Source organism: Wolffia australiana, chromosome 7 (genome assembly GCF_029677425.1).
Source record: "Wolffia australiana isolate 7733 chromosome 7, ASM2967742v1".
Taxonomy (NCBI): domain Eukaryota; kingdom Viridiplantae; phylum Streptophyta; class Magnoliopsida; order Alismatales; family Araceae; genus Wolffia; species Wolffia australiana.
This window is the reverse complement of record NC_135841.1, coordinates 3,515,342-3,527,391: the sequence shown is the minus strand read 5'-3', so window position 1 is coordinate 3,527,391 and position 12,050 is coordinate 3,515,342.

The following is a 12,050-nucleotide window of genomic DNA, read 5'->3' as shown; positions in this document are numbered from 1 at the left end:
ATATATGGGACAATTTGCCCAAGAAAATATAGACGAGATGCTTGTAAGGTTGGATGGTCCCCCATCACGACACTTCCACTATGACGCGTGAAGCAACAGTGGGGCTGTCTTGGAGCATGTTGAGGCGTCTTTGTGTTCTTTTCTTTTCATTGTTCTTTTGGATTGTTGGAGGCCCCTCCTGCGTGAGTATCACCCTACTCCTCGTTTGTGTTTTATTTTAATCGTGTTTAATTTTTCAACTTAGAGGGGATGAAATCCATGATGGGCTTCTTCTCCCCTCTAAAGATTCGTTTAAGGGGAAACCCAATAGGCCGTGTGATGTAGGACGACTATGGAATAGGGCGACTGAGGAGACGGATGGGTTGACGACGGGTAAAGGGTGATAGACAGGTTTGTAGGAAGGGATAAAACAATCCACAGAAATTCACACGATCAATTTCGGACTTTAAAACTGATGAAAATCTGGTGGTGCAGCGCCGACCCTTATTCAGGGCAGGAGTACTGTCTTCCCCCACCGCGACGATGCTTAAGCACCAAAATCAATACCCTAATTCACGTCGCGAGGAAATACTCGAGAAAAAGGGAGAAGAAGTAGAAAATCCCAATCCAAATCTAATTCTGACGGCGGTGGAAACTTCTCGAGAAAACACTGAACGAAGAACACTTTGACACCAAAGAGTTCAGGCGTACCTCAGCACCGTAGTGCATGAAGAGGATGCGGGAAATTCCGATCGTGATGAGGCTGGGTGAATTTGGGCATTGAGCGGCCCACTAGACGGGACGATCTTGGGCGCTCCGGGCGTTGAATGGCCCTGGTTGAGACAAGATGAGGTTGTCGCAGAGTCAGGCGTGGACTAATACCCGCGCGCGCGAAGCGCGTAGGGCGGAGCGGCGCCCGTGGGCGCTGAGCGCGCGGAGCGGCGGCGCGCGCGCGGCTCGAAGCATTGACGGCGTCGACGATGAACCATTGGACGGCCTTGACAACGTTGGTGGCCAGCGTGTGACGTGGCGGGCGACCGCGTGCGTGGCGTGGACAAGCGATCGGCGCGCGGCGTGCGCGGGCGACCAGGGGCGCCTGGCGACCACGATGGATGGCGGGCGGCCTGGCGGGCTGCCTGGGCGTCCCTAGGGCGGTCTTGGCAGGGGTTGTCCTGGGCGGCCCTGGCGGGGCTGCTTGGGCGGCCTTGGCTGGGGCGGCCTAGGCGGCCCTAGCGGGGCTGCTTGGGCGGCCTTGGCTGGGACGGCCTGGGCGGCCCTGGCGAGGCTGACTGGGCGGCCTTGCCCGGCCTTGCCTGGGGCAGCTTGGGTGGCCCTAGCGGGGCTACCTAGCTGGGCGGCCTTGGGCGAGAGAGAGGGTGAGAGGGAGAGGGAGAAAGAGAGAGAAAGGAGAGAGGGTGGAAGGCCGACGTCGCTGGCGGCGGCGGTGGCAGCGACGGCGGCTGTGGCGGCGGCGACGACTAGGGTTAGGAGGGGTAGGGGAGGCTGGGCAGTCCAAGAAGAGTTAAACTGAAACTCAATTCTTGAAATTATGACTGCATAAAAGTGTCTTGAAAACAATGGCCTTTATATAGGCCTTGGAGGAAAGAGAAATTGACGAGAAAGTAAAGACGAGAAAATAAAGATGTGCGCCGTGTCACGCCAAAGGGTAGTTGTGAATCTGCCTTTGGCGTCGTGTCATGACGCGCGTAGAGGCATGCACGGGTGGAGACGTGCAAGTTGGCAGTTGTGGCGTGTCGGCTTTAGGGTTGACGCCAGTTGACCGTGGCGGGTTGACTTCGGTTGACTCCGGTTGACCGTGGTCCAAAGCATGCGTGTTGACTCCAATTGACCGTGGTGACGCGTTTGTCGATGAGATGTTGGCGTCGTCGCCATCACCGTCAATTTAAAGGGGGGCCCAATTGGGGGATCCATAACATTCACTTCCCCCTATAAAGAATAGGGAGAAGTGGACGTTATGGAGAAATGATTGTGTTGAAGAATTCAGAACTCGTTGTGTTGGTAGTTACTCTCTTTTTTTAAGTGTTATGTCGAAGAAGAAGAGAAGCATCGTTGTTGTTACTCTAGAATTCTGAAGAACCCTTTTCCTCTCCCTTGGAGAGATTTTGTTGCACCTTGGACGATTTTCATCTGACCACGCAATTCTCACCTTGGCTGTGTAAATTTTGTACATTTGATTCACGTTTCATTGGAGTTTTCATTTCCCTCCATGTTGGGAGAACCACGATGATTCTATTCACTTCTGGCAACCACGATCAATGACGTCCGTAGAGATCTCTCCACGGCTAACGAGCAAAAATTCTCAGTCTTCTCTTTTCCTGTCTACTTTGGGCCCGCCCGCGGAGTAGATTCCTCAAGAAGGAGACAGCTGGATCGTCCCGAAAAGGAATAAGATATCACAGACGACGCCCCCTCCATTTTCCCTATTCTTCTGAACAGCTGAAATAATCTTCGTGGAGGAATTTGTTTTGAAGTAAGAACACCCTTGTGAAGTGGCAAGAGAGGGTGTATTTGGATTGCTCGGGCCCTCCGTCTACATGAGGAAGAAGAAATTGAAAGTGCAATTCTGACAATGTTTACATTCCGCTGAACCATTTTATTTTGGTGCCATCGTCCGATCTACATTGGTCTGGTTATTCAGAACGATCTTGGCCAATTGGCACGGATTATCCTCCACAGAGTAACGCCAGCCATCAGGAGTGATCACACAAGTGCATCGATCATCAAGATCATTTCACTTGACCCCCTCAGCTTGCTACACAAGTCTGTCAAGAGTAATCCTTCCAGTTACAACTTGATCACTGTTTGCTGTCAAGCGCGTTTGGTCAACACAATCTGATCTACCAAGTTTTGGATTTCCTGCTCGACCTGTCGTGAAATGTCTCTAGATCTTCCTATGCCAAGCCAGATCGGCTCCTCTTCCCTTTCCTCTTATAGCGTTATTTTATCTCTTTCAATGCCGATATTTCTATTGCTCATCGCAATGAGCGAAGTTAAAGTGAAGATTAGGAATAGCCAATAAACTACTTTAGTTTATTATATTTAATGGTATTTGGATTTGTTTGTTTTACGAAGATGGTGTGGACATCTTTGGACGAGAAATCATCCCCCACTACGTCAATTCCTTGATCTGACAACGTGGGTCATTGGCAGCTTAACTGTGGAAACACTCATCATGTGTCGTATAGCTGGTCTACATCTCAGGTCATTCAGATATCATTGTATTTCTCAATAATATTTTCTTAAAATCATACGCATCTGTCCATAACACCATTTTGGCTTTCGTGAAAATCCCATTTACGTGACACGAACATGGCTTATACGAACATTCTGTTACATCATAGAGGCCATCTAATTACTTTGTGTATGTACAGATTGTCCCCTCCATCAAGGATGACACCGAAGCCCTTGCTGTCGCCAACGACAGCCACTGGCTCGAGCCCTGTTAGATCGACACGCCAATGAAAGTGAGCCTAAGTCTATATATATAGTATATCCAAGCTGTAACATCTCCAAGGGCTGAGGCTCTTCTAGAGGCGCTAGAGGGGATCGATAACTAAACGTGACCAATGGTTCAACAAACCCTAGAACTACGGGAACCATATATTGTAGTGTTTGCAATGGCAGATGCTCTTCCGGCTGCTTGTTCGAGAATCCATCACTAGACATAGCCATGAGTTCAGCTAGCTTGGGCATATTGGGAGAGATAAACTGATCTTTCCCAAGTAGAGGAAACTCTTTGTATGGTCTTCTGGGAAATCGTAATATCTCGTAGCATCAAGCTCTACTAACTCCAAATCTGAAGGTGAACTACCTCTAATGGTCTGCTGGCGCGGAGTCTCTTTGCGAGTGTCTATCAAGGGGTCATCAGCAGGTGTGTCATCGAGCGCATCTACGTCTGGCTTGGAAACACAAGTAAACTGTAACTTCTACAATGGAAGAGGCCTTTCTGGTGGGTCTACCAGGAAGGTAACACTATGGGCAGTCTTTAATTCACAGCTAGTTAATGTGTTCAATCGTATTGGCGCACATAGCGCTGTGCACATGCTTAATTCTCTGCTCCCACGTAGTGAGTTAAGCTGCATGCGATTGGTCCACACAAATGCCACGTGTGGTACACGAAACACAAGATGAAATGTACGTGCTTGTCACATGCCGAAGATACTAATGCGGCCTCTGATTGGCTTGCGATGTCCTCGTGCACGTCCTGCACATATCATCAACCAACTAGCACTTAAAATGGCCCAAAAAGGGCCAGTTCCAATAAAAAGCTGTTTTAATTCAAAATTAGCTAGAATAAAATTTAAGGAACGACTGTGAATGCGAAGAAAATGTTTTAATACTTCTAAAACAAATTATATTGCTACTTTCACTCTATTTATAGAAATAGGTAAAATAAAATAATTTAAATTCTTATAAACATCATATTAAAACCGTTTAAAAATTTATAATTTGACCTAATTATTATTCCAATGTGTTATTTCACTTAAAAGTTAAGAAAATTCTTCTTTTCTCTGAAATCATATTAACATGTAGTAAAAATTTATGCTTTTAAGATTTAAAATCCTAAAAATATGATGAAATTAAAACAATATTAGGTTATATTTGCATGCCATTGATAAGCTCAAAATGTACCTGTTAAATTCTATTATTAAGGGTTTACAAACTTAAGCAATAGTATTTATTTATCCTTTATTGTTTAAGTAAGGGGTCGAACCCTAGGGAAGCGATATGCAAAATCGATTTAATCGAATTAGGGATTAACACTCTAAATTTAATTGATATAAAATGTTTTGAAAATGAAAAATAGATATAAAATGTTTTTACCCAAATGAAAACAATACCTGTAAAATATCTTTAACCTTCTGCCCCTTTTATTTCAAAACATGTCAGTTAACAGATGTTCAACTTCGAAATAATAATTTAATCAATAAACTTTGGATTCGTGATTACTTTGCAATTCTTGATTTGAATTGGTAAGTAATCTCCCAATTAGATTGACTATATTTTGATTGGATATTAGAGAATCATAATTTTTCCAATTCTTTTACTTAAAATCTAGTTAATGTTCTCAATTACCTAAAACTTAATTCAGATGAATTGAATTTGAGTGTTAACCAGTGAATTTTGGGTGGTTAATGGTAGTTTTAGAAAAATCCAGTTGCTTGATTGAAATTAGTTTGGAAAATGAAGCTAATATCACAAATTTGGAATCCATAACTTTGATTTAGGCGTTTTGCCATTTAATCCGAGTTATTTCATATTTGTATAAATGCCCCTAGCTCACAGCTCACGGCGACGATTTGTTAAGCTTGAGTGGGATTAAGCTTGCACTGGATTGAAATCTAGCTTAACTCATTTGTAGAATGCAACGCTACAAATTTTCTGATGAGGTGATTCCTAATCCAACAGATTAAACTCAGAGTCATTTGTTTTATTTGGAATTCAAAGCTACCGTAGATTGGCAACTTGTGAATACGATTTGCCAATTGAAGTAATTGGGATTGAATTCAGTTTAATCAAAGCAAGAATTCAATTAAGAACCATTTTACTAACTCAATTGAAACATAATCAATTCGAAAACAAACTAAAATTTGAAATTAAGAGAATTAAATTGGGATTTTAGAAAAAATGGCAAATATGAATGAAGTACGATTTTAGGAAAATTAAACAAGTTATGAATTGTAAAATTGATTCAGAATAAACCTAGAAGTACCAAGAGTTGCCAGAGAATCAATCGAGATGAACTTCAAGCAACGAACAGGCAAACGTTTCCACGAATCTGAATTGAACTTTCTGAAAATTGCAGCAACGGGTCTGCGAATTGCTTCCCCCAATCGGGTTGCAAATCCTTCCTGGTTGCTCTTGAGTCTTCAAGGGAGCTATGTGTTCTCTCCTTGAGCTTTAAAATCTAGAATGCCCAATTAATATTTTGTTTTTCCCTTTAATTGCCTTGGAATCGGAATGATGTCGGAGGTCATCTAGGATGTCGTCCGGTCGAAACCGAATTTGATTGTTCGGTGCCGATAAGAGATAAGGTACAGATAACGATAGTGTCGTTGTCCGACGGATACCCTAACGGGCATGTAACTACGTGATGTTGAGTGCCCTACTTGTCGTACATGCAGGCTCCGACTCGAGGGAGGGGCTGAGCTCCAAGCAGGGAGGGGAGTCGCCAAGTGACAGCGACGGGGGCCTCTCGAACCTTGTTGGAGCGACAAGGACATCTACGGCTGAACAAAATCTATCCCTAGGGCTTGTGCATAATGGACATACTTGTCTGTATCGGTAAGACACTCAAAGACATAGTTTTTCTCTCATTAACCTCTCACCTACGTAATCTGAGTGCAGTGGAGGCGGGAGAAAGAATACTGCAAGGGAATAATTAATTGAGTGATGGGAGAGGATGGCGTACCTCGCTGAGGGTTGCTCGTACTACAGGATCTCGTCTTCGTTGGTGGCATGTCAGAGTAGATGGGGCGGAGAGGCGCCAGAATAGACTCGGAGGCTCAACTAACGATGGCTTGCAGAAGCTCTTGGTAAAAGGGAGGCAGATTACGTGAGCGCAAGAAGGAGAGGACGGCGTCGTCTAACAGTCCAATGACCTTAAGCGTCCAATGGGAGCGATGTCCGCATGATGCAACATGTCTGGCCGGGATCGACGGCTCGCGTTGCAACACAGGGCGAAGTAACGATCAGATATAATGATTCAATGGATAATGATATGATGCAAAATTTCTAAGAAAATAACGAGAAGTACAATGTGTTGACCGAGGTAAGGCGAACGCTCTGGAAGTGATCCGTATGTGCCACGTACGATTCGACTCCCAGTGACCAAATAAATCAACGTTAAACACCAACGGAACGGGTATCCTCGATCAGATTGTTTCCCCCTCGACAAGAAGGCAGGATTGACGGACAAGATACTAACTCTCCCAAGCCCAAAGAATAGACAAGGTATAACGGCTAACCCGATAATGGAGCACGCAAGAATGTATTGAAAGAAATAATAATACTCAAAGGGATGAGCGGTTTGACCTGTGGGACCGAGGTCCTTAAAGCCGCGGTGGATCGAAGCCGAGTCTAGGTGGCGGGAATGATCCGATGCAGCGGCGACGAAGTAGTCGGCTGCATCCAGGTGATGAGCAAACAGGCCCAGCGTCTGCGTCCGAGTCAGACACGGATGGAGGGGCCGGAGGGGGGGGGGAGGGTGCTCTCGGGGGGCGGCGGTGGGCAGGCTGGGTGCCCGACTAGGGCGCCGGCCTTGTCCCGGAAGAGCGATGCCGTGAGATTGGTCGGCCGAGCACGGGAGGCCAGTTCGGAGGGTTTGCCCTTCGCGGCGGGGTGGGGCGCCCAGGACAGGGTGTGCCGGCCACGAGCCGGCGGGGGGAGCAGGGTGCCCAAAATGAGGGCGCGGGTCGCGTTTGGCGAGATGGGTGGCTGCCCCCGAAGGGCGCCGGCTGCGTTCGGGTGGGCAGCTCCCGAATCGGGGTTCGCCGCTTGCGGGCAGCCGGGGTTGCGGACGGGCGCCGGCCACAATCGGACGGAAGGGCTCCTTGTTTCGGGGCCGCCGTTCGGTGGCGGGTGGTGGTCGCAGCAGTGATGAGTGGCGGCAGTAGTGGCGAATAGCGCCAGCAGCGGCAGCGAGCGACGGCAGTGGCAAGCGGTGGCTGTAGCGGCGGCGAGCGGGGGCGGCAGCAGCGGCTCGTTGAAAACCCTAGTTCCTTCTTGGGTCGAAAATGACAAGAATACCATTCCAAAATACCAATATTTACTTCGAAGTGCCCTTTCTTTAAATCCGAGTCGTCATTGAGTCGACTCGGTCGTGACTCGTCGGTCACTTAAAACTGGGTCGAACCAGGTTGACTCAGCGCGGGGATCATTCCGATCGCGCTGAGTAAACTTGGTCTCCGACTCGGCGTCTTCTTCCTCCCGATAGGGCTTCCAGTGGCGGCCTTTCTGAGTGTTCTGGCATTTCGGCGGAAGTAATTCGACATTCAGGTAGTCCCGGGGAGATAGCCTAGTGGCTGTCGGCGTCCCAAAAGTTCTGCAGGATAAACAATGGGACGGGGCGGCCGGCGAACGGGGCAAGCAGCTGACCTGGATGTCGACCGGGTTGGCGGCGTTCAGCGCGGGAGCCGACTGCTAGCCGGTGGCATATACCCTGATTTAGGCGTCCGCTATTGGCTGGCGACGGCGTCGAACTGGTGCCTCAGTGGGCGGCGTCGGCAGATGTCCTGGCTAGGGTGTCGGCGGTTACCACTAGGGCGCAGGAGTCAGTGGCGGTGGTGGCGGAGGTAGAGCATCTCGGCGGTGGTGGCAGCGGACACCGACAGTCTCTCCTCTGAGAGACGGAAGCGGGGCGGCGACGGCAATACGGCGGCGGCGTGCTCCGGCGTTAGTGATGCAAATTCCGGTCGACGGCGGGTGGCGGCGGCGGCGAGGGAGTGGTGGCTTCTTCTTCTCCCTCAAGGGGTCCATCCCCTCTCTTGGGGTTGTCTCCTCTTCCAAACAAACTGCAAAACAACAATAATCTCCTTTTATCTCCTCTAGGGCATCTCTTCTCCTTTTATAGGGGGAGAGAGAAAACCCTAGGGGTCGGCCCATAATTAGGGAAAAAACCCCTAATCGAGCCGTAAAACCGCGGTTCAAAATGCGATGGAATGGCCAAAACACGGAGGCCCTCCCCAAAAAAATTGCAATGAAGAAAATCTATGAAAATGCAAAGAAAATGGTTCGGGGAACCTTCCTCCTCAAGCCGTGTACTTGAACTCCAGATCCTTTGCGTTGGCTCGGGCTTCGCGGCGTGGCCGCTCACATGTCGCAACGGGTTGATCTTGTGCTTCGTCTTGCGGATGGTCCCTCATCACGGCGGACACCATTCGCTCGTTGGGGAACCCATTGCTGCAGGTGGGTGGAGAAAAGGATCTCCACGACGATTCCCATGATTCACCGGCAGGCAAACACTAGGTGAGGCCGATCACGAGCTGGGGAAACGTCTTGGAGAGGGCAAAGCCTGAGCAGGATCGGCCACTACCCGGGGCAATCCTCGGAGTTGCAAGCGGCCTTCCCCCGGGCGCAGGAGGCTGTAAGTGATGCTCACTGCTTGAAGATTTCCATGGCCGTGCGATAGCCGTTCACCTACTGATTTTCACAGCCGTGAATTTTCTTTGACATTGCGTGAGAATTTTCCACGACCAAGAAGCTGTCGTCGTTAGAAGATTTCCACAGACACCACCAATAGGACCAGCGGCGAGGGTCCGACGACGGATCCCGAAGAATCGTAGTCTTGCTTCGAGTCCACAACCAGTTTGGGGGAATTCTCTGGCGGCTGTATCTGGATCGGTCGATTGTGGAGAAAAAAAAGGACGACGATCGTTGGAAGTAAACGGCGACAAATTCACTGGCTCCGGGAGGGTAAGGGGAACTGGGGCAGGGCGCTGCCGTCCACCTTCCTGGGTTCTGGATTCAATGAGCCCTTTCTTACTGATTCTTCATTCTCCTTCTCCTTGCTATTCCCTTTTCTTTTCTCTCTTGATGTAGGAAGAGGAGACCAGAACGTTAAAACAAACTTGTCGTCTAAATTCTTGGTCTGCGTTCTTAGGGCGCCCTCTCTTCCCTTGTAATGGGAAAGAGATGGGCCCTAACATGGGCCATAAAGGGTCCTTTGGGGAGCCCTTCTAGGTGTGCTCCCCCCATTACAAATAAAAGGGAAACACATAAACAAAAGAGAAATTAAGGGGGGAAAAGAAGAGGGAAAGAGGGATGAGCAAGGGGAGAGGGTCATAGGACGGCCCCTCCCCCTTGACGACAAAACGTGGATGAATGAAAGACATCGCGAATGCGACAAAACATGCCAAAAATGGGACAACGATAACGGAAACAAACAAAAACACGAGAGAGAGAGAGAGACGAAAAGACGGACAAGATAACTGGAGCAGCTTCACCCGGTCTTCACGTTGAGGGCGCACATCGCGGATGACGTCGATGACAATCTTCGATGGCGTGCACCATCACAGAAGAATAAGTTCTTCCTATTCTGTTACAGCTATCGTCTTCTACGCGCTGTACGTAGTGTGCGTGACGCAATGCGGTTACGCCACGTGGTGCCACGCTTTCGTGGCCCTTGTATGCACAGGAATGTGTGCACCCACACCTCGTATGAGCGTGGTTTGCATGGACCATGGTGATCTGCCATCCCATTGGTCCACGCACGCTTTGTGCGACTTTACTCGCTGCATAGCACACAGCGAGTTAAGTCGCATTTCATTGCTGGAGCTAAACTTGATGTGGTGTGCAATACACACGGAGTTGCGTACTTGCGTGTCATGCATCAAAGGCGGGATTGCACCCTCTTATTGGCTCGCTCAATTCATCTGTGCTATGCGCCACTCACCAACGCCATTAGCGCTTAAACTGGCCCAATAAGGGCTAGTTATATGAAAAATGATTATTGATTAAAAAAATTGAAATAAATCCTAAAAGCATTGATTAATACGTAAATAAATATTTTATTGATTCTAAAATAAGTTTTACTGTTTAATTTCCTGTTATTAATAGAATTAGGTCAATTAAAACATTTAATTTCTTTTAACATTCATTTCAAAAATGTTGAAATGTATGTATATTCATCTTTTAACATTCATTTCTAATTATTTATCAAATATATTATTTAATTTAAATTTAAGCAAATTCATCTTTTAACCTAAAACCATGATAACATGCCTTGAAAATGAATTTTTTAAGCATTATAATCCCAAAAATATGATAAAATTAACACCTTATAAGCTCTTACCTGCAGGTCATCAGTTATTATAACCCCCCACTTTACCTATTGCTAGTCTCTAATCAATAACCGAGTTATCAATGACGAGACAAGTCCAAATTTCCCCCGATGTGTCATAATATTAGGTAGTTATAAGTTTCCCCTTCAAGTGCCATGCGAATAGTTCTTATAAAGAACAGACTTTATACGGAAAAGATTAAGTAGTTTATAAATAATTCTCATTTGTCTCAACAACAGTCTTTAATCATAATACCCAAAGAGTACAACGAAATAGAATAGTTCCTTATTTTTAGATGATTTTTTGGCCTTATCATTTGGTGTTTATATTCAGGGTTTAAACTGGATTCCTCCTATCTAGTGCCCGTGTGCAAGAATTATGTAAAAATAGATCGGGCTTATTGCTGTATGTGGTTTAAGCCACTTATTGTGTATAAAGTAACTAATTCCTCACTGCTGTTAATGGCTTTTGTGCAGAGCACTTATTCGAGGCTGACGCCACTTATTGGGTATGTTGTAGTGCAGTTTATTTCACACACTTTGGTTCTTGCACATGGTCATAAATAGAATTTGAGTGATAATACCCTTAAACTTTACAATTGGTTATAGGCTACTCCCATGCTGGAAGATTCATTGGGTAGGGGAAAGAATTTGAGACTGAAAAAGGAAGAATAAGTGAGCATTGAAATTCTTTAAGCTATGTTGAGTTTTAACCCCAAAGGGACTCATTTACATAGCCACTCCTATAATGGTATTCAATGACATAAAAGTTTACCTAACCTATCATTCAGCACAAATTAGAGGATACTTAGTTATGCATAATTCTCAGGTAACAAATAAAATATTCTTCCTAGGGGTGTAGTGATTCAACATAGCTTATGTTTTTTAAGTGGTGTACCTAATGAATGTACCTATATGCAATTTCAAACTAGGAAATAACAAAAAAACAAACAATTCAAAAATAGAAATTTAGAGAGCTAAACGTTGGGTGTAGTGACGTTGTTGTACCTTGCCAGTTAGATGATGCCACCTCAACCGCACAGAATTCCAAAAACCAAGCAATAACAAAAGACAAGGTTATCCATAACTTGGCTTTATTTTTTTATTCCATTTATTTATTTCATGAAAGAAATTAAGAAAGAAATTGATCAATAACAAGCTTAAGAGCACGCAAACAAAAAACTAGATCATATGCTGGATGTAATGATACTTCTATATGAATACAAGTTATTCTATTCCGATATAGATGTACTTGTATTTCATGGTGGGT